The following is a 25,000-nucleotide window of genomic DNA, read 5'->3' on the forward strand; positions in this document are numbered from 1 at the left end:
TTACTCGACCAGAAGAAAATTCTGAGCCCCACCTGTAAGGTTATGCGATGCTTATCTTGAAATGAGATCACCATGTCATACGCATATGGTCGTGATGCATGTGCCTGGTGTACCTTTATCAGACAGGTAGTTATGATGGGTATACTGGGCTTTGTATATTTTACCCCCAGTGTCACTTTGATGGCATGCACTACTGTCTCATTCAATAATAATAATAATAATAATAATAATAATAATAATAATAATAATTCTTTCTAGGGAGAGAGGCTTGTTGATTACATGAACCCCAGTACTCAACTGGTACTTATTTTATTGACCTGAAAAGATGAAAGGCAAAGCCAACCTTGGTGGAATTTGAACTCAGAACATAAAGATGGCTGATACGTTGCAAAGCATTTTGTCTGGCATACTAATAATTCTGCCAGCTTATCACCTTATAATGATGATAATAATAATAATAATGATAATGATGATAATAGTAATAAGGATAATGACGATAATAATAATCCTTTCTACAGGCCTAAAATTTAGCGGAGGGGACAATCTATTACATTGACCCCAGTACACATCTGATACTTATTTTTATCAACCCTGAATGGATGAGAGGCGAAGTTGACCGTGGCAGAATAATAATAATCTTGTTATAAAAGATGGGCTACAGCAAATATTCTGCTCAATACCACAGATTTGCTTGTCAGTTGTTTGACCTTAACCAGTTTTACATGTCCCTCATTCAGGGACCTTTTGTGTAGGATGGGCTACTCAACCTGAAGAAAATTCTAATTGGACCCCACCTGCAAGGTCATGCACTGTTTATATTGATATAAGCTCTCTATGTCATGCACATATTATTGTAATGCATACACTTCGTGTATCCTTATCAGACAGGTAGTCATGATGAATATATTGGGCTTCGTACCCCAGTGTAACTTTGATGGCATGCACTGCTCTCTCACTCAATAATAATAATAATAATAATAATAATAATAATAATAATAATAATAATAATTTCTCTCATTGGCACAAGGCCTATAATTTGAGGGGATGGTTAGTCAGTTACATCAACCCCCAGAAATATGAAAGGCACAGGTAGCAATGGTAGGATTTGAACTCAGAATGCAAAGAGCAGGTACAAATAACACTAGGCAATTTTTCTGACTTCAAGCAATTCTGTCAGCTCACTGCCTTAACGACTGTTTCTAACAAGGTCATCAATATTGAGAAGACGCGTTTAGTCAGTACTACTAATCGCAATACTTTATTGGTATTATATTTTGTCAAATCTGGAGGGATGAAAGCCAAAGTTAAACTCAACAAGATTTGAACTACTATTTTTGATTTACCCTATGGTTCATATTCATGCGTATTTACTTATCATATCAAAGTGGACATATATTTATTCTAATTTCATTTGTTTTTCTTCTTTATTTCAAACTTTCTAAAAATGATTTTGAAAGCAAAATTTTAAGTAAGTTTCAAAATGTTATTTTTTTTAATATCTATAAGTAAATATACTTTTTTTCTTAAATTAGAAACTTCTTTTTCACTTTCTCACTCAATAAATTGTTTTTCTTTCAGGTAAGTTGTGAACATTTTTGCTGGTAAGGAAAACTTTCTTTTCAGTATATTATTTTTTATATTATTTGCATTATAGTATATCTATTTTCTAAGTCTCTTATAAATCTATTTGTTTGAGATGTATTATATATATTTTTTATGAATACCAGGCAATTATTTACATAAAACTTATAGTCTAGAAATGTTTATGCAAAATTTTTTTTAACATTTACTTTCTGTGTGTGACCAAACTATACGATGTAAGCCAAAGAACTGAAATCATATTTTGATGTCATACATTTTGGGGAAGAATAATAAAGCTTTCCAATAGACCAATCATTGGTTCACTACCTTTCATTTGATGGTAGTAGATAGGGAGTGTCAGTGAAACTGTGGCAGAATCAGTACCGCAAGGGTGTTTTGTTTGAAAATACTGACTTACTATTTTACTCATTGACTTGTACATTTTCCAATGATATTTCACTCACAATGTTTTAGTCAACGGAAAATACCTCAATGGACGTTTATGTTGTTTGATTCCAAAAGTATATTTTACCCCTGGTTTTGTTATTTCGGGTAAGGACAAAAAATTATCAGAAATTACTACACACACACAGACACACGTAGTGGGTTTCTCTCTCTCCTTTGCAATAAAATAAAGACTAGTAAGCAATGAAAGGACAAATTTATTTTGTCACTTTGGGCTCTGGACTCAGATTGACCAAAGCCTTTTAAGTGGATCTGATTGACGGAAACTGAAATAAACCTGTTATGTGTGTGTGTGTGTGTGTGTTTGTCCCCCACTGCTGCTTGATAACCAGTGTTGGCTCGTTTATGCACCTGTAATTAGCAGTTTAGCAAAGAGACTGACTGAATAAGTATCGAGCTTATTTCTGTTGAGATGGTCTGTGTTTCTTTCAATTAATTTTACATATAACAAAGAATTTAGTAAAATAACTTAGTTATCATTAAGCTTGTGATAGGAAAATAAATTGTGACTAAGATTTAGTGGAAGATTTTAATTCAGAACTTTTGAAAACATGACATTTGTACTACAGAGCCAGAAGTGGTTTCAGGCAGGTTGGTATCAAAAGGGTTAAAAAAGAAAAAAGTACTGGGTGTCAATTCTTTTGGCTAAAAATTCTTCAAGGAGGTGCCCCAACATGGCCATGTTCTAATGATTGAAACAAGTAAAAGATAGAAGATATATATTTTTCTACAATTCTTGGTACTTGAGATTTTGTGTATAAGAATGTGAGAAAGTGTGTATGTATGTAAATGGGTATTATTGTGTATGCTGACCCATACACGCAAGTGTTTTGTGTGTGTGTGTGTGTGTTCATGTATCTACATGTAAATGTGTATTTTATCAAGAAATGTACTCCGAGAAGTGCTTTAACTCATTAGCGTTTAAACTGGCCATATCCAACCAAAATATTCTTTCTGTTTTATATCTAAGCCAGCCAGATCTGGTGTCGTACACCTCCCCTACAATGTCAGTCTAAAAAAATAAACAATCACATCATAGAAATCTTGAAGCTGTGAGATAATGCATGATTAATTCAAAGAAATAGGAATAAATAAGCATTATGTCTGAGAGAGTAATCTGAATGCTGAAGGCTTAAAACTTTGGGCAGACTTACACTGTTTCAATGTGATAGATGTGAGTTTGAGTCTTTCATTCTTTCTTACAGAGTCTCAGTTTGTCTATGATATTTTATTTTCACTGATTATGCATATGGAAAACTACTTACAATCAAAACACCCTGACATTATTCATAGATGTGTATTTGTGTATGTGTTTGTATATAGATTTAGTCAAGGGATCCTTGCAATCTACAATAATAATAATAATAATAATAATAATACATAATAATAATAATAATAATAATAATAATAATAATACAATAATAATAATAATAATAATAATAATAATAATATAATACAATAATAATAATAATAATAATAATAATAATAATAATACAATATAATAATAATAATAATAATAATAATAATAATAATACAATAATAATAATAATAATAATAATAATAATAATAATACAATAATATAATAATAATAATAATAATAATACAATAATAATAATGATAATAATAATAATAATAATAATAATAATAATAATAATAATAATACAATAATAATAATAATGATAATAATAATAATGATAATACAATCTACAATAATACAAAAAAAAAGCAAGAGGAAGGATACATATTGTTTATTGTCTTTTGTTTTCTCAGAACAGCTGAGTCATAACATCTGGCAATATTGAAGGAAGATGATAAATAAATATCAAGTGTGTGTGTGTGTGTGTGTGTGCACGTGTGTGTATCTTTATCTTATCATCCACTTTCCCATGTTTGTATGGGTCAGACAGAGCTTATAGAAGTCGATTTTCTTCGGCAAGAACAAAAGAAATCAAAATGAAAGCAAAACATCCAGACAGAATCAGCAATGGCAGTTGTTGTAACTTGACAGTAGAAGTCTTTAAGAAAGGAGATTTGATTAAATCTTTACCTATTTCCAATGTTTTAGACCAGAGAAATTCAATTTTCATGTCTTAGAAAAGCTGTTACACACACACTCACCCCACCACACACACACACTTTATAATCTAGGTGAAAACATCATAATGTGCCTTTAAGAGCTCTTATCCCATTATTTGGCCACCACATGATATCCTACAGTGGGGTATACTCTAGAGCAGGATATACATGTGGAACTCCTCTTTACCTAAGAGTAACACAAGAATAATATACCTTGAGGATGGAGGAAATACAGGCTTTAATAGAAGATCACAACATTTGTTCCCAGCAGGAATTAATTGTATTCCATCTAATGAAGAACCCTACATGGCTGTTATTGAACTGTATCCAACTGTATAATAATTATAAAGAAAGTTTTTCTATAATGGTATTTTAATATAATCTCAGTAACTTAACCAGTGTGCAGTGCAGAAACAAATGTTGTATTCTACTGTTAAAGCTTGATATCCTACATCTTGATGTTTATATTATCCTTATATATATATATACTAGCAGTATCGCCCGGCGTTGCTCGGGTTTGTAAGGGAAATAACTATATAAGCATTTTTAGAGAGTTACTTCCCTTATAAATTCGGGCTTTCTTAGCCATTTTTGTTTTGGTGTCTTCAAGCCATGAAGTCGTTATTCTAAAAGAATGCTGGTTTCCTTCACAACGCATTACGACGTTGATTTCTTTACACTCCCTTCCCCACAGCTTCACGAGGGAGGGAAGGGGGAGAAGCAAACAGGTGCAGCTGTGAGCGTGGACGCCAACTCCGCCGCCATCGACACATGATGCATTTTATGCATTAAAATGGAATAAAAAATGATGTTAAATTATTTTTAAAATCGTAGACTCATCGTTGACGCGCGCTAATAGTCAGACGGGCTTGATATGAATCACGACTATAAGATACCCGAATTTGGTTAAACTGCACCGCAAAATGTGGGAGGAGTTAGGAATCTAAATCAAAGGGGACAGACACTCACACAACTAGAGTTTTATATATAAAGATATATATATATATATATATATATATATATTATATATATATATATATATATATATATATTATATATATATATATATATACATATATATACACATATATATATATTCTTTTACATGTTTCAATCATTTGGCTATGGCCATGCTGGAGCACTGCTTTATATTTACATATATATATATATATATTATCATCATCATCATCATCATTGTTTAACGTCCGCTTTCCATGCTAGCATGGGTTGGACAGTTCGACTGGAGTCTGGAAAGCCAGGAGGCTGCACCAGGCCCAGTCTGATCTGGCAGTGTTTCTACAGCTGGATGCCCTTCCTAATGCCAACCACTCTGTGAGTGTAGTGGGTGCTTTTTATGTGCCACCATTGGCATCTTTTTGTCTCGGGAGACAATGGAGTTGTGCATAAAATAATCTAGTCCGGCTTTTACATTTCATGTCCTAATACATCTCCTGCTGTGGCTGTGTAGTCCTGTCCTGGACAAACACTCCCTCTGGCAGGTGCCGCATATTAAGCAAAGACTTTGCCTGGCTGGTTGTAATGTCATAGCTTCTTGTTGACGTCTTTTCTTGTCTTTCCATTTCTCCTCTCTCTCTCTCTGTCACTCCTTTGTGTTCCCTCTTTTACGGTACGTTGTCAAACTCCACGGTTGCTGGCAACTGCTTCCCAGTTGCTAATATTGATGTTGTAGGCCTTCATGTCCCTTTTGCAAACATCCTTTAGAAACTGATAGTCTGGTGTTCACATAACAATAGTAGTCCTTTGAAGCTGATAGCATATAATCATGGTTTCAATTCAGGAGGTATTGGCTTGTTTGAACACACCAGTGTTCTATCCTCTCACTGGATGTGCATGGTTTACCACAGATATCTCTGGTGGTATAAGTTTAAGCTTATAGTGGTGTTGTCTATAACTTGTCCAGATTCCAGAGCCATATAAGAGAGAAGGTACAACAATTGCCTTATACGCTATATGTTTACTTGTTTGTTTGAAATCATGACCTTCATATACACATCTTCTCAGATGTCCAAGGGTTACATTGGTACATTTTATTCAGTATTTGATTTCCTTAGCAGTATCAGCGTCTTGATAGATTGTTGCTCAGATATTGCAAGTGCCATCTGTCCATTTACCTGAATGACCAGACAGATTCACTGTTTCTTAGGTAACTGTTGATGTAACAGCATAAAATTGTGTGTTAGTGTGTGCATGCATGCACATGTAAGTACGTATGTATTTAAAACAAATCAGGACTCATTGACTAGAGGCTTACTGATAATTGTTTTAGTTCAGTATTTATTGTAGAAGTAGTTTAGCTAATTAATTGTGTATGTGTGTGTGTGTGTGTGTGTGTGTGTGTGTGTGTGTGTGTACAGCCTGTTTACGTTGGTCATGTCTGTAATCATGTAGTAAAAAGCTTGCTTCCCAATCACATGGTTTCAGGTTAAGTCCTGCTGTTTGGCACCTTGGACAAGTGTCTTCTGCCAAAGCACTCCATGCTGACCAAGGCCTTATAACTGAATGAATTTTGTCTTATGCGTATATGTGTGTGTGTATGATTTTGTCTGTGATTTTGCATATGTTTGTGTGTGTGTGTGTGTCTGTCTGTCTGTCTCTATCACCACTTGATAGTTTGTTTACATTGCTGTAATTTAGCAATTTGGTAAAAATGACCAATAGAACAACTACAAAACTGTTTTTAAAAAAGACACATAAGTCCTGGGGTCAATTTGTTGGACTAAAACCCTTCAGGGTGGCACCCCAGCTTGGCCAAGTAAAAGATAAAAAGTAGTAGAGATGTGTTCCTCTCTATCACTAGGAAAAGTAGCAACATTTATTGCTTCACAGAAATAGAGACAGATGATATTCTTGTGTACATTATTGAAGTAGTATTTCAGTTAAATCAAATATATCCAGTTTTATTGGATTGCTTTCTCTGTGTTAATTACTTTGAACTATTTTAAATCAATTTTTCCCTCTGCTACTGAGAATCATCAGAGTAATGGAAATATAAATAAAAAATATAAAATAAATGAATACAGAATTAACTGAGGTCAACAGAAAATTAAGCTGTCACAAACGTTTTCTAGTTTTCAAATGAAAAAAAAATGGAGAAAAAAACCCCCTTTGAATGAACCAAAATAGAAAAAAAAACCTTCAAAAGAATCAAAAGAAAATATAGAATGAAAACAAAGCATCCAAAAAGAATCGGCAATGGCAGTAGTTGTGGTTTGACAGTAGAACTCTTTAATAAAGGAGATTTGATTAAATCTTTACCTATTTCCAGTATTTGAGACCAGAGAAAGTCAATTTGTATATTAGGAAAGCTGTTAGTTGTAAATCCCATTTAGAAGACAAAAGTTGGTTTAATCAGCTTTGGCTGTTGTATTTATTATTGCTGAGAGAGGAGTAGCTAGAGACTTAATCTAAGTTTCCTAGTTTTGTGATTTATATTTGTCTGTGACTTTATTATGTTTTCGTATTGCCCCATCCTCATCCTCCTCGTCCTCATCACTGTCATTGTCATCATCATCAACATCACCACCACTTATAGCTCTACCTTCACCATTCTTTTAACCCTTTAGCCTTTAAATTGGCCATATCTTGCCAAAATATTCTACCTGTTTTGTTAAAACTGACCTGATCTGACCTCTCACACTAACCCTACAATATCATTCTAAAAATTAACAGCTGCCTCATCCAAAATCTCAAAGCTACAAAATAATGCATGACTAATTCAAAATGATGAGAATAGATAAGCATTTTATTTAACAGAACAATGTGAATGCTAAGGGGTTAATATATATGTGCTAACTGACTGTAGCTGATGCCAGCGCCACCCTGACTGGCTTCTGTGCCGGTGGCACGTAAAAAGCACCATCCGAACGTGACCAATGCCAGTGCCGCCTTGACTGGCTTCCATGCCGGTGGCACGTAAAAAGCACCATCCAAACATGACTGATGCCAGTACCGCCTTGACTGGCTTCCGTGCTGGTGGCACATAAAAAGCACCATCCAAACGTGGCCGATGCCAGTGCCGCCTTGACTGGCTTCCGTGCTGGTGTCACGTAAAAAGCACCTTCCGAACGTGGCCGATGCCAGCGCTGCCCTGACTGGCTTCTGTGCCGGTGACACGTAAAAAGCACCAATCTGATCATGGCCATTGCCAGCCTCGCCTGGCACCTGTGCCGGTGGCATGTAAAAAGCACCCACTACACTTATGGTGTGGTTGGCGTTAGGAAGGGCATCCAGCTGTAGAAACACTGCCAGATCAGACTAGAGCCTGGTGCAGCCTTCTGGCTTCCCAGATCCCCATCTAACCGTCCAACCCATGCCGGCATGGAAAACGGATGTTAAACGATGATGATGATGACTGACTGGCTTTTTTCTACATGTCTTGTTTTGCAGTTATTTTATTCTATTATTCTTTTACTTGTTTCAGTTATTTGACTGCGACAATGCTGGAGCACCACCTTAAAGGGTGTTAATCAAACAAATTGACCCCAGGACTTATATCTTAAAGCCTAGTACTTATTCTATCAGTTTCTTTTGCTGAATTGCTAAGTTGCAGAGATCTAAATGCACTAATTGTCAAACAATGATGGGGGGAGGGGGAAAACACAGACACAAAGACATCCCCCCTCACACACACACACACAATGGGTTTCTGTCTCTCTCATACACACACACACAATGGGTTTCTTTCAGTTTCTATCGACCAAATCCACTCATAAAGCTTTGGTTGGCTTGAGGCTATAGTAGAAGATACTTGCTCAAGGTGTCATGCTATGGTGGTGGAAGCACTCCGTTGGTTACGACGATGAGGGTTCCGGTTGATCCGATCAACGGAACAGCCTGCTCGTGAAATTAACGTGTAAGTGGCTGAGCACTCCACAGACACGTGTACCCTTAACGTAGTTCTCGGGGATATTCAGTGTGACACAGAGAGTGACAAGGCCGGCCCTTTGAAATACAGGTACAACAGAAACAGGAAGTAAGAGTGAGAGAAAGTTGTGGTGAAAGAGTACAGCAGGGATCACCACCATCCCTGCCGAAGCCTCGTGGAGCTTTAGGTGTTTTCGCTCAATAAACACTCACAACGCCTGGTCTGGGAATCGAAATCGCGATCCTACGACCGCGAGTCCGCTGCCCTAACCACTGGGCCATTGCGCCTCCACTTCATGCTATGGTACTGAACCTGGAACCATGTGGTTGGGAAGCAAGTGTCTTAGCACACAGCCACCAAGTTTTCTCAAGTCTGACCAGACTCTTTACAACATACGTTTTCTTTCACAAAGCTCACAGAGTCTTTCTGCTCTCTGATAGGAAAACCTGCTTGTTTGTTGGTCAGTTGTTAGCCATGACTTCATGTGCCCTTTTTTTAAATCCTGGGCCTCATGGTATGACATAGTCATCACTCACACTTGTTAGTCACTTACTCTTTTACTCTTTTACTTGTTTCAGTCATTTGACTGCAGCCCATGCTGGAGCATTGCCTTTAGACGTTCAAATCGACCCCAGGACTTATTCTTTGTAAGCCTAGTCCTTATTCTATCAGTCTCTTTTGCCAAACCACTAAGTTACGAGGACGTAAACACGCCAGCATCGGTTGTCAAGCGATGTTGGGGGGGGGGACAAACATAGACACACAAACATACACACACACACACACATATATATATATATATATATATATATACATATATTCGACAGGCTTCTTTCAGTTTCCATTTACCAAATCCACTCACAAGGCTTTGGTCGGCCCGAGGCTATAATTCAAGACACTTGCCCAAGGTGCCACACAGTGGGACTGAACCCGAAACCATGTGGTTGGTAAGCAAGCTACTTACCACACAAGTTAAATTCTTTATAACAGAATTTAACTCTTACTACAAGTGGGCCATGAGGCTTTCAGCTGCCAATGATGTCAACTACTCCTATGTATTTTGATCAAACTTTCACCACTTCTTCGGTTAATCTGCATCATTGACCACACTGCACTGTTGACTTTCTAACTATATTCTATGCAAGACCATTCAATGCTGTTGCCTATTTGTAATTCCTGTTGTCGCTCTGTGCCATTGTTATAACCATGTGCACTGGCCTTTGTCCCTGCTATTTGTCATTATATTCTGCAGTGACAGTTAGCTCATTACCATTTAGCACTTCCCATGGGTATCTTCTGATCATGAATAGTGTGGTTACTACAAGAACTATATTGAACAATAGGGGCTTGAGCACAGTAACTTTAAATTTATTCCTTGAATGAGTTCTTCACTCATTAATCCATTAAGTAGCTCAGTGAGGAGCTCCTTAATGGAATAACTAATTATTGTTTTATTATTTTCTTGTTGAAATATTTACATATTTCAAATTATGAAACAATGTCAACTCGTGAATAGATAATCCCTACATTTTGACTAGCAAATTTAAACAATATATTTGTATTACTATTTTAATTGGAGGATTTAAATGACACATACTTAAAAAAATGTAAAAATGAACATAAAACAGAAATATATAGAGATTATAGCTGAGAAAATGTGATTATTGGCTAATATAAAGTATAGAATGATTGGAGAATATTCGCAAATACTCAGAAAAAGTATTATGCTGAAGAAATATCAGATTTGTTAGAGGTTTTTAACCAGAGGAAATATTGGAACTGAATAGAATATTAATGGGAAAACTATACATCATGTAGCAAAACTAACAGAAATATTGGAAGAACTTTATATATTACATAGCAAAATTAACAGAAATATTGGAAGAACTTTATATATTACATAGCAAAATTAACAGAAATATTGGAAGAACTTTATATATTACATAGCAAAATTAACAGAAATATTGGAAGAACTTTATATATTACATAGCAAAATTAACAGAAATATTGGAAGAACTTTATATATTACATAGCAAAATTAACAGAAATATTGGAAGAACTTTATATATTACATAGCAAAATTAACAGAAATATGGATAGCTTGCAAAATTTATCTTGGACTCTTTTCTTTTTGGTGATAGCTTTTATTCAATCTTGTAAGCCTGCAATCTTTGAAAAAAGCCACAGATTATCTCTATCTCACTATATTTGTGACTGGGTATGAAAACCATTTTGTGGGTGGGCTATGTATGGTGAATGGTAGCGACAATCTCAGTATTTTCTTTGCTTTCATCTGTTATCTACAACACACTTGTGTTGAGGACTTTGGTAGGCTCATCACATATCCTTTTAATTATAGGATATTTTGGGTATTGATCCATAATTATGCCCTTCAGGAGCATAGACATGACTGTGTTGTTTAGAAGCTCACTTTGAAACGATGTAATTTTGGGTTCCGTTCCATGGTGTGGTACCTTGGTCAAATGTCTTCTATTAAAGCCCGGAGCTGACCAATGCCTCATGAGTGAATTTCATTGGCAGAAACTGCGTGTATATATATATATGTGTGTGTCTTTGTGTTGTGTTTGCCTTCCACCAATGTTTGACAACTGGTGTTGGTTTGTTTAAGTCCTCATAACTTAGCAGCTTGGCATAAAATGTCGATAGAATAATACCAGACTTCAAAAAACAAAATGTGTACTGGGGTCATTTGTTCAACTTAAACTATTAAGGCAGTGCTCCAGCATAGCCAGAATCCAACAACTGAAAGAAGTGAACAGCTTAGATATAAGATTCAAAGCTAACACTACTTGGGGTCACTGCTCCTCAGTGTTGAGGATCTTGGGACTTAAGCCCTTTTCCACCCTTAAAATACAAGTAGCTCTCAGAATATTTTTTTGTTCATTATTCTCTATTATAGTCTCTTGTCTAAAAAAAAAAAAAACTTCTAGGAGACATCAGTTTCTTGAATTGACCTCAAAACATGACTACATTACATATATTTTTATTGGCTTCTGGTCATTGACTGGCAAAGATTATGAATAAACAGGATTTGACCTTGAAGCTAAAGCTTTTAGCTTTAACTTTAGGTCATCTTATGCTGCTCAGTGCATTGGGCAACAAACTTCCCCCACTGGGTTCACATCCACTTCATGTAATGTTGATTGTCTTCGGGTCAGTTTCAAATGTGTGCCACCTTGTGATCTTTGACCTAACCCTTTTATGTATGCTGAAGGGAGGTACCCACGTCAGGACTTTTTTTGAGTGTTGTTGACTGAGTCTACAGAGAATGTCACCAGCCACATGAAATTGGTGCTCTGCTACGATCTCTTGCAGTGGTTGTGACCTTACTCCATTCAGAATCTCCTCATTTGTGACATGGTCCTGCCAGCTGACCTTCAGCGCTAAACTAAAGCAATAAACTAGATAACTTATAGCTTCAAATCTTATTTCAGGGTTTAACCCACTTTGCTGCCCTTCAGAAGATCACTATGGAAGCAGCACCATGAAGCCAAAATATATTTTGAGTGAAACTGTTTGGTAGAAGAACGCAAATATTATTCACTAGTTGTCTGAAAACATGTCAGAAAGCTGTATGAGGTGCAGTGTGGGAGTAAAGCATTATTTGCAATAGTTTGTAATGAAAGAACATGTCTAGATTACAGATGTCTGATAGATTTAGTTGTACAGTGAGTTAGTGTGAGTTGTAAGTGTAAATGTTAGTGAAATGTCAAAATGGAGACATCAATAAAATGTAAGAATTATTTTTCATAACAAACATTGAACGCTGTTTGTAAAAGCTATTTGTCCACTAAGATATACAAATAAATAACATACATAGATGCATGCACGCATACATAAACTTACAACTTGTATACATGCCTACATGTGTATACATATATGCATTCATACTAGCATGTGTGTGTATGTATTGTATATATGAATATATATAAATATATATATATATATATATATATATATATATATATATATATATATATATATATATAAATATATATTATATATATATATAATATATATATATATATATATATATAAATATATATATATATATATATATGTGTGTGTGTGTGTGTGGGCTATGGCCTAGTAGTGTAAACCAGGTAGTTCATAATGCAGTGTAAATAACAGAGTCCAAGACTATTGAAAAGGTTGCAAGACGCAACGAAAATTTTAGGAAAATAAAAATAATAAATAAGTGGAAATTTTACCGGTGAGTGTGTTAAATAATAAGGCACAAAAAGAAAATGAGTCTCCCCAGACACATATATATATATATAGATATATATTTTTGATAAACAGATTGGAATATATTTAGGCACTTAAACTATTCTGCGATCACTTTGACATCTGACACTTACACTGTGCACCTGTTCAGGCAACATCGATTTGATGGAGGGAGTGAGTTAATGTATGGCATATACATTTGTTTACTATAAACAAATCAATTGTGTAGGTCATTTGGTAAAAGCTGAACACTCTTACATCATTTTCAACAGAAGAGTCCATCACATATCTATATGAGGTGTGTTCAAAAAGTATTTAAATTTATTTTTCCTGTCAAAATTAATGCCGTGTGGGTAAAATCCTTTGGGTGAGAGGTGGCACCACCCATCCAGTGCAAGTGGGAATCTCTCTTGATAAACTCCATCTGACCCATGCAGGCATAGAAAAGTGGATGTTAAAATGAATGAAACGATAATCTTTTATCTTTTACTTGTTTCAGTCATTAGACTGCGGTCATGTTTGTGCACTGCTTTGAAGAACTTTTGGTCGAATTTATCTACCCCAATACTTTTTTAAGCCTGATACTTATTCTATCGTTCTCTCTTGCCAAACTGCTAAGTTGCAGGTAAATAAACACATCACCACCAGTTGACAAATGGTGATGGGGAGATAAACACACACACACACACACACACACACACACACACACACACACACACACACAGATATATATGTATACATATCTATGACAGCTTTGGTTGGCCTGAGGCTATAGTAGAAGACTGTTGCCCAAGGTGCCATGCAGTGGGACTGAACCCAGAACCATCACACAGCCAATGATGATGAGGGTATATGCACACCCAGTCCTAACCATAGTAAAGGATATATGATATAATTATACCTTTTGTGCCTTAAGCGTAATCACTGTTATAATGATGGTTTCTCTCTTTCTCATCCCTCTCTTTCTCATCCCTCTCTTTCACCTTCTCTCTAACACACACACATACATACACACATATACACACATATATCTCCATTTGTGAAATTATATTTTGATGAGCTGTTGTTAAACTTAATTTTTTTTTATTTCAAATCTCAGGGAGACTGCCTTTAATTTTTATTCCTTCAGGGTAAATAAAACGAAGACAATCTTTCCCTGGTTATATCCCGCCTTTATCGCTCCAGAAATGTTCTTTTCTGAAAACCAAATGGATCAATGCTTAATCTTATGTTGCTAATAGAATTGATGAAAAAAGGAAAAGCACCCTTAGAAACAAATAAAAAAAGATCTATTAGAGGAAACTATATGTACATACACATAAGCATGCATCCATACACACACACATACTTACACATACATAAACATAAAGAAGAAAACAGTTTCATACATATTAGATTAATTATGTTTATTCTAAACCTCGTTATTGGAAATCCCTTTTGTTTCTTTTTTTCCTCATTCATTTTTTTTTTTTTCTATGATTCCTTCTTGTTAGCAACATAATACCGAAAAGGACTTCCCTCAGAATATAAAAGAAAAAAAAATTTTCCCAGAGCAACACATGATTCCAGCAAAGTTTTAGTTAGTGCTTAGCTGAAGAACTCATAGACAAACAATACAGTTTCAGCTTCCTCTCTCACATATGGCTTCTATTTCTAACTCAGTTTTTCGCTCTCTTCCTTTCCCTTATTTTCGGTTTTTGTTTTACCATTTCTCGGCTGTCTTTTGTTTCCATTTGCACTTCTTTTCTTTTCAAACCACTCTTTCTTTCTTTCTTTCTTTCTTTCTTTCTTTCTTTCTTTCTTTCTTTCTTTCTTTCTTTCTTTCTTTCTTTCTTTCTTTCCTTCACCCCTCTCACTTTTTGTATATTCTTTTACATGTTTCAGTCATTTGACTGCAGCCATCCTGGAGCAGTGCTTCGAAGGGTTTTAGTCAAACAAATCAACCCCCAAGATTTATTTCTTAAGCCTAGTACTTATTATATCGGTATCTTTTGCTGAACCACTAAGTTATGGGGACATAAACACACCAACACTGATTGTCAAGCAGTGATGGGGGGGACAAACACAAATACACACACAGATATATAGGTATATATATAACAGAAAGGTTTACGAAAATAAACAAAAGACGAAGGCAGGTGGAGTACAAACAAACAAATGTATTAATATAGCACTCAGGAATAGAAATAGAAAAAGTCTTTTACGTTTCGAGCCTACGCTCTTCGACAGAAAGATACACAGAAAAAAACAAGGAGAGAAACAAGGAGAGAAAAAAATGCGTGTAGGAGCTAATGATCTATCATGACATCCTGACTTTGGACAGTGGTCAGCCGCGAGAAGGTCAGTAGAGGAGATAACAGGGTCAAGTGACTTCCAAAACGAAGGTGCCCCCCAACACAAAGGTGCGTGCATGTATAAGAGAGTATGTATGTGTGTGTGAAAGAGGGCTGGTGGTCTGGATGCGTGTGTGTATGTATGTGTGGGTGTGTGGGTGGTGTGTTGTGATGTGATATGTGTATGTATGTGTAGGTGTAAAGATGTGGGGATGGGTGTTTGGGTGGTGTGCTGTGGGTGGTGTGTTGTGATGTGATGTGTAATGTTGTATGGTGTAGTGTAGTGTGGTGTGATGTTGTGGGGAGGTGGGGGAGGCGAGAGTGGGGAAAGCACGGGTGGGGTGTGGGTTCGGCTGGGAGTTGGGCTAGAGTGGGGGTTGTGGGTAGGTAGAGGGTGGGGTTAGAGGTGAGGTATGTGGGTGAGGGGTATGGGATATGGGTGAGGTATGTGGGGGAGAAGTGTGGGATAGGGGTGAGGGGTGTAGGTGTGTAGGGGAGTGTGTGGGGGTAGAGTGGGGGAAGGGGTGGGAAGGATAGGGAAGGTGGAGTAGGGGTGGGTGGGTTTATAGGGGGAGGGAAGGTGGGTATATGAGGAGCGAGAGGAAGAGAGGAGAGAAGAGAGGGGACGGGGGATGGGGAGAGTAAGAGGGGGAGAGAAGAGGGGGACGGGGGATGGGGAGAGTAAGAGGGGGAGAGAAGAGAGGGGAGTGGGAGGAGGGGAAGAGGAGCAGGAGGAGCAGAGGAGAGAGAGGGGAGGAGGAGGGATATATATATATACTCATATATGTATATACATATATATATATATATACATACATACATACATACATACATACACACTGCAGGCTTCTTTCGGTTTCAGTCTACAAAATCCACTCACAAGGCTTTGGTTGGCCCGGGGCTATAGTAGAAGATATATTTGCTCAAGGTACCATGCATTGGAAGTGAACCCAGGACCATGTGGTTGGGAAGCAATCTTTTTACCACACATCTACGCCTATGCATGTGGTGTGTGTGTGTGTGTGTGTATCTCTATTCTTTTGTTCTCATTTTTTTACTTGCTTCAGTCACTGGACTGTGGCCATACTGAGGCCACCCCCTTGAAAGGTTGAGTGAAGCAAATTTGCACTAGTACTTCCTTTTTGACTCTGATGCTTATTCTATCAGTTTCTTTAGCTGAACCACTAAGTTGTAGGGATGCAAACAAACTAGCGTCATTTGTCAGGTGGCAGGGTGCACAATCACAAAAGCACACACACACACACACACAGATATATAGTTTCTGTCTACCAAATTCATTCACAAAACATTGGTTGGCCTTGGTCTATAATAGAAGACACTTGCCCAAGGTACCATGCCCAAGGTACCATGCCCAAGGTACCATGCCCAAGGTACCATGCCCAAGGTACTCAAAACCACATGGTTGCAAAGTGAGCTTCTTAATGACACAGCCATTCCTGACATATGTATGCATTCATATACATATGTACATGTGTGTACATGATGGCAGTTCTCTTGTGACTGAGCAAGACCATCACAGTCAGATATAATTGAAAGTTTAATGGTGTGGCAGTTTATTTTTAGAAGGACATTGTAGAGTAGGTGTGAGGGGCCAGATTTGGTCAGTTTGAACATAAAGCAGGTAGAATATTTTGGTCAGGTATGGCCAGTTTGAAGGCATACAAGGCAGGCCTCAATGCGGTTAGTTGACGTGCTAGAAATGACAGCCAATGCTTTGAAAAATTTTTTTCCAAAATTCCATCCGTTTTAAATCACTCCTTACCTAACAATATTTGAAAGCCTTAACCTTCATTCTCCACTCATTCTTATGATTTATTTGGTTTATTTTATTAACCTTTGGGTGCACAGTTATGAAGGATGCATTCTTTGTAAGCCTAGTACTTATTCAATCAGCCTCATTTGTCAAACCTCTAAGTTACGGGGATGTAACCACACCAACACCAGTTATCAAGTGGTGATGTGGGGGACAAACAAAGAAACTTTAATTTCATTAAGCCTTCTTAAGTCTCAATCAGAGGAATATAATGCTGAAAACAATTTTGAAAGTAGTCAAATTTAAAGGTGATCACTGTAGCACTAAAATGTAGCTATGCATGTGTGTGTGTATGTGTGTGTATACACATATCTGTACGCAGGTATGTAGATACTCACACATGTAAACAGTAAACATTAAAATCTGAGCAAAGTAGTGATGGTCTGTATTGAAAGTTAGTGAGTATAAACAATTGAAAAAACAAAATAAAATAAAATAAAATAAAATAAAATCAGAGTGGATGTGTTGAATAGACTCCTGTCTCTTTTTTTTTTTTTTGTGTGTGTGTTTTCGTTTTATTTTTTATTTTCCAAAACTTTTTTCAGAATCCTTATATTTTCAGCCACAGAAATTATGACTTTACCTTGGAACAGCTTTTCAAAATTTTAATACCCATTACATAAATTCTTTTGTTTTTCAAATTTTTCAACATTTTGAGAGGAATTCCAGGTGAAAAACAGAGATAATAATTTCTGAAAAAAAAACCAAAAAACAAAAAGAATTTGTTTTTAAAACTTCAATTATTTTAAAATCCTTTATTCCCCTTCTCAGCTTTCAGAATACCTTCTTCACCATCGTACCATCATTTTACATATTTATAAACTTGAATGCTCATTTCCACATGCATGAATGCTTGGCATTAAAACAGCAGACAACATGAGGGAGGCCTTAGTGTAGTTGCTTGACATGCTTGAAATAACAGCCAAATGTTTGAGAAGAAGTTTTTTCCAAAATTTCAATTTTAAAAACCAACTCTTTCCCCAGTTATCAGAATAACAATGCCCATTGTGTATGCATGGATGTCTGTTGAATAAGTAGAAAATACAAGGCAGGCCTCAATGTGGTTAGTTGACGTGCTAGAAATGACAGTCAATGCTTTGAAAAATTTTTTTCCAAAATTCCATCCGTTTTAAATCACTCCTTACCTAACAATATTTGAAAGCCTTAACCTTCATTCTCCACACATTCTTATGATTTATTTGGTTTATTTTATTTGTTGTTATACAATATGACAATCTAATTTGAGTTACTTGAAATGGAAATATCTCATGTCCAATAATATTATGTGGTATAATTCTCTTAGGTCACTTTGGTGATTAATGCAAATTCCTTATATTTCTATTCACATGGGAGTCACTGAGCAAACTAATGAAGTCCCTACAGTCATTTGTTGCACATTTTACTGGTTAAATTATAATTAAGAACAGATTCCGAATCGATGTTGAATTTGAATAGTGAAATAAAACAAAATGACAACAACTTAACTATTGGAACTAGATTTATTAACACCTATAAACTTTATTCAACTCTACATACAACGTCAGTCATTCTGGAAAGACAAGTCCTACAAAGTAATTAAAATTGTGTTTGAATTTCCCTAACCATATAACCATTGTCAACCAGTGATTGAATATTACCTATACTGGTGAAACTTGCAGACTACTGATATAGTTATATATAAGGTTAAAATGTTCACTTCAGTTTACAATCATAGATGCAGGGGTGGTTCAGTGGTAAGAAGTTTTCTTCCCAACCACATGGTTCCTTGTTCAGCCCCACTGTGTGATATTTTGGACAAGTATCTTCTACTATGGCTTTGGGCCAGCCAAAGCCTTGTGAATGGATCTGGTCAACAGAAACTGAAAGAAGCCCATTGTATATATATATATGTATGTATGTATAAGTGTGTGTTTTTGTGTCTGTGTTTGTCACCCACCACCACTTGACAACCGGTTCTGGTGTGTTTATGCCCCTGTAACTTAGTAGTTCAGCAAAATTGACTGATAGAATAGGTGCCAGGCTTAAAAAAAAAGAAAAGATTTCTGACGTCAGTTGATTTCACTAAGAAGTTCTTCAAAGTGGTGCCCCAGCATGGCCACAGTCTAATGACTGAAACAAGTAAAAAATGAAAGGTAAAAGATGTGGTTCTGAGTTCAGTCCCACTGAGTGACACTTTTTGGGGCTTTCTACCATACTTTCGAATTGAACAAAACTTTGTGAATGAATATGGGTTGGCAGAATCTATTTTGGATGGACTGAATCTGTTCTTGGAAGCAGGTGATGGTTGTTGTCAAGAAGGGTATCTGGCCATAGGAAAAGCCACTTCAATAAGTTCCATCTAACCTGGGATCCATACCACCCCTGAGCATCCAGATTAAATTTTGAAGGGTTCATGCAAGCAAAATGATAAATTGGAGAGCCACAGTAGTGTTTTAAGGGTCCATGAAAAAATTTTGCTTTAGATTGCATGAAATAGCTCAGTTTCTTTCTCTAATGTTTGGCATAGTTCAAACTACACAAGTGAATGTTTGAAAAGCAAAATAGGAATTTTGAAAGAAGAATCAAATGACTATGGGGATCAACAAGAATAAAATAGCAATCAAAGGGGTCCATAGATAAAAAAGAAATGGTTGAGAACCATTGAGGGCACTAAAACAACAATGATGATGATGAGATCAATGGTTGTGTTAGGTTTTCTGTGATTTCAATTTTTAAATTACCACAGGTTGTTATACACAAGACTAGTGCTGTTATAAATGGGTGTTACTTAATGTTTCCTATTTGCTTGATCCCTGAATTGATTTATTTTATGAAACTAGTACTTAGAAACTGTTAATATCTTTTACAATTGTTGTTCAAAATTTAATTTTGCATTATTTTCTTATGATTTCTACACAAAAACATGTTTCTTTAATTATTTGTTGAAAAGCAGTGCATAAAACTTCTAAAGGTATTTCTAAACACACTTCTAGACTGCCTTTGTCAAAGATGGGCCTTTTGTAGAGCCTCCAATATTGGTCTGGAGAAATGTATTTTTGGATCAGCAACTAGAACCCATCATACATATATCATATGTTGCATATGTGTGTGTATATGTGTGTGTATGTGTTACTGTTTCTTTGCCATTTTTTTACCCCTAAAGAACCATTCTGTCCTTGAGAAAGGTGACTATCTCTGAAATCACATAAACAAATCCACCTGAAATTAGAAGAAGTGGTTGCAAGGAATGGCTTTTAATAAACAGACTTTTCAATATCCCTCTGTAAATATTCGCTTTGTTGAATAAATTAATGGCTCTTATTCAACACACACTCTACAGCACTTAGTTCTGATAATTCCCAGTCTCTCTTGACCTTGAAGCTTTATGAAATCAATTAACTTTCTCTGATCAATCCAAAACACACCTACTTTCTTGTATGAATGCCTACTATGATACAAAGGAACTTTAAAGAATTCTTCACTGAACATCTATTCACCAAAATCAAAAGAGAGATAGAGGTGGAATTGAAATATGGCAATGAGAATGAAGAGACGGCTGAATACAGTGTACTTTGCCGTCACATTTAGCTTAAATGGAGTAAATGAAACATGAGTTTCTTCCATTATTCAGTATCCACTTGTATTAACTACTCTTGTATAGTCAATTAGTACTGAAAAATCTTGGTTTTTCTTTAGAACTCTTCAACAAAATGTTGGTATTCTTAGCTGACTACATGTTAGATGAATAATCTGTCTAAGAAACTATTTTCAGTTGTGCCAGTTTATTAATTATTTATATACTGTTGTACAAATATTGTGGCTAATGAAGTTGATGTAGAGTATCACCTGTGTGAGCTTTATAAATTAGAGGTGTAGCATGTTGTAGTTGAGCAAATCATGCCCAGGTGTTATTTTATAGATTCCTGGTAGATGAAAATAAAAATTGATTTTGAAGAGATTTGAAATTAGAATGTAAATCAGTGGTTTTCCACTAGGGTCCATATGACCCCTGAGCGTCCATATGACTTTCATAATATAGGAGTGGCTGTGTGGTAAGTAGCGTGCTTACCAACCACATGATTCCAGGTTCAGTCCCACTGCGTGGCACCTTGGGCAAGTGTCTTCTACTATAGCCTCGGGCCGACCAAAGCCTTGTGAGTGGATTTGGTAGACAGAAACTGAAAGAAGCCCGTCGTATATATGTATATATATATATATATATATATGTTTGCGTGTGTGTTTGTGTGTCTGTGTTTGTCCCCCTAGCATTGCTTGACAACCGATGCTGGTGTGTTTATGTCCCCATCACTTAGCGGTTCGGCAAAAGAGACCGATTGAATAAGTACTGGGCTTACAAAGAATAAGTCCCGGGGTCGAGTTGCTCGACTAAAGGCGGTGCTCCAGCATGGCCGCAGTCAACTGACTGAAACAAGTAAAAGAGTAAAAGAGTATGTGTTGTCAATATATGTCTAATATGCTATATGTATTTGTACATGCACTTATTCCACTCTTCATTATTTTAGTTCATATATTTCATTATATTACATCATTACCTTTTATTTTCAACTTACTGAGAGGTATCACATACTCAACTTTAACCTATTCACTTATTACACTGCGTGCATGTTTTTCTCTTCCTTTAAGCAGAACAAAAAAAAAAAAAAAGAAAAGAAAAATTTGAAATTACAGATTGAAAACTTCAGAAGGCCAAGTTGGTGCCTCCTTATGTCTATAGAAAAAATATTTTTTCTTCAGGAACTTTTGCAGTGAATATGACTAATAATGCTTATTATGTACATTTGTATCCTTTGCATGGAATGTGTCAGATTTGTTATGAATATGCAGCTTTAGCGTAAACTAAATCTTCTGTCCCTGGAAAACCTTTTGAATATGTCTGTAACCTGTTTGTAAGATCATGTATCCATGAACTTACAATAACAAAATACCAAAATATATATAAATATTATGTATATATTTTGGTATTTTTGCATGTATATACATGTGCAACATTTGTGAAATTAGGTAGAGCATTTATTGTAGAAAAATAGCATAATGTAGATAATGAGTGAATCATTAACTACAACATTTTATATACTCTCTTTTACTCTCTTTTACTTGTTTCAGCCATTTGACTGCGGCCATGCTGGAGCACCGCCTTTAGTCGAGCAAATCGACCCCAGGACTTATTCATTGTAAGCCCAGTACTTATTCTATCGGTCTCTTTTGCCGAACCACTAAGTGACGGGGACGTAAACACACTAGCATCAGTTGTCAAGCGATGTTGGGGGGACAAACACAGACACACAAACACACACACATACACACACACACACACACACACACACACACACACATATATATATATTATATATATATATATATATATATATATACACATATATACGACGGGCTTCTTTCAGCTTCCGTCTACCAAATCCACTCACAAGGTATTGGTCGGCCCGGTGCTATAGTAGAAGACAGTTGCCCAAGGTGCCACGCAGTGGGACTGAACCCAGAACCATGGGGTTGGTAAGCAAGCTACTTACCACACAGCCACTCCTGCGAATATATATATATATATTCGTTTCAAATTTTGTTTGAAAGCCAGCGATTTTGGGGGAGGGTATAGGTCAATGACATAGCCCCCAGTGCTCAACTAGTACTTATTTTATCAACCCTAAAAGGATGAAAGGCAAAGGTGACTGCAATGGAATTTAAACTCTGAATGTAAAAACAAGATGAAATGCTGCTAAGCATTTCGTCCGGTGTGTGAATGATTCCACCAGCTTGCCACCTTGACAATTATACATATTAAAAGTAATCAAACCTGTATAATATTTGGGGAATGACGAATATAATTTGATTAATTTCTCTTGCACTTTCCTGTCTTGGAAAGAACTTTTTCTTCACCCATTCCCTTCCGGTCATTTCAAAATGTAACCACATATGTATTGTTGGTAATTTTCTTCCTCCGTCTTCCCTTCTTTTGGACTTTCCTCTATTTCTGAAGAAGAGCTTTGCTCGAAATGTAAAATCCTCTTTCTTTCCTTTCTTGAGCATGTGATAATACAATACTTGAACCACGTCCTTGTGTTGTTGTTTTTCTTGTTCTTCTTTGTTTGGAATCACTACATATATATAATATATATATATATATATATAGAGAGAGAGAGAGAGAGATGTGAACTGAACCGGTGTGTGACCAGCATCTTTCCTCATGTCTCCTGGAACTTATATCTGCATCTTTATGGATGGATTTACCTTCCCTGAGAAGTTAATAATCATTTTAAAAACCTTTTTAAAAACTGTGCACTGTTGGAAAACATAAAGTCTGCTTATAATCTTACTTCAAATACATAGAACTCACTCCTAATACTTCATAAGGATATTTACACTCTCTAGGATGTTTGGAAAACATATATGTGATTTAGCTGATGAATACTTGACATTATATTTGCTGTAATATTTGCAGCTTTAAATAAAATGTTCTTAGTATAAAACAATTGTACTAAACTACTGATCCATTCTTGTTGCTTTTTTCTGGTTATATGTATATATATACACATACATATATATAATATATATATATATATATATATATATATATATATGTACATCTAGGCTGTCTTAACAAATATTATAATCCCCTAGGTGAATTAATGTACTGGGCCCTATATATATATATTATATATATATATATATATATAAATTAACAATTGAGGATAAAATCTTTAAAAGAAATTATCAGTAGTCAGCGTGAAAAACCTCGTAAGAGAAAAAATCCGTAAATTCTTCCTCTTTGAAAATATTCATTTATATTATATTGAGGGTACTACTATTCATAGATACCAACACGCTAAGAGGGACCAATGCGGTCAAATACTAAAATAAACAAAATTTTACCGAATGCAAAAACTTCAAAACACATCAATGATGTGTTTTGAAGTTTTTGCATTCGGTAAAATTTGTTTATTTTTAGTAGTTTTGACCGCATTGGTCCCTCTTAGCGTGTTGGTATCTATGAATAGTAGTACCCTCAATATAATATAAATATAATATATATATATATATATATATATATATATATACTGACAGTAAGCCATACCATAGCTAGGCCATAGTTGAGCCCTAGACCTGCGAGGCCCCTGAGCAAACTTTAGAGTGTGCTCATGCCTTAAGATGGAACTGTATAAATCTTTCCAGTTTCTCTTAGACATTTCTCTAATATCTAAAGAAAGACAATGTTAGAAATATAATACACTTTACTTGTTCCAGTATTCCTTGGGTGTCAAACTAATAACCTTGTAATGCTTTGTTGTACTTTTGTTCTTTTTCTTCTAAGTTTTTTTTTATCTATATTTGCTTTTTGCAATATATATGTGTACATGTGTGTTTGTTTGTGTGCATGTGTGTGTTTCTCTGTCTGTCCATCCATCTCTCTTTCCTTCTTTCTATGTATATATAGAGTACTGTTACTGAATGTCTCTTGTTCAGAGATTTAGAAATAATAATTTTCTATTTATATTATATATACATACACACACACACACACACATCATCATCATCATCATCATCGTTTAACGTCCGTTTTCCGCGCTA

General features: G+C 35.8%; 1 protein-coding gene across 6 annotated transcripts in view; it reads left to right on the forward strand.

Moving 5' to 3' along the window:
- Window positions 1-25,000, forward strand: part of LOC115212914 (pleckstrin homology domain-containing family H member 2) — a 1,355,391-nt gene that overhangs the window by 596,032 nt on the left and 734,359 nt on the right. Inside the window, exon 2 of one of the 6 annotated variants that reach the window (XM_036504158.1) lies at window positions 1,579-1,601. The exons of the other annotated variants lie outside the window; for them this stretch is intronic. The gene's annotated coding sequence lies outside the window, so the exon portion shown is untranslated. The remainder of the gene's footprint in view (window positions 1-1,578; window positions 1,602-25,000) is intronic. 6 annotated transcript variants of the gene reach the window in all.

The sequence above is a fragment of the Octopus sinensis genome, linkage group LG6, assembly GCF_006345805.1.
Source record: "Octopus sinensis linkage group LG6, ASM634580v1, whole genome shotgun sequence".
Lineage (NCBI taxonomy): Eukaryota > Metazoa > Mollusca > Cephalopoda > Octopoda > Octopodidae > Octopus > Octopus sinensis.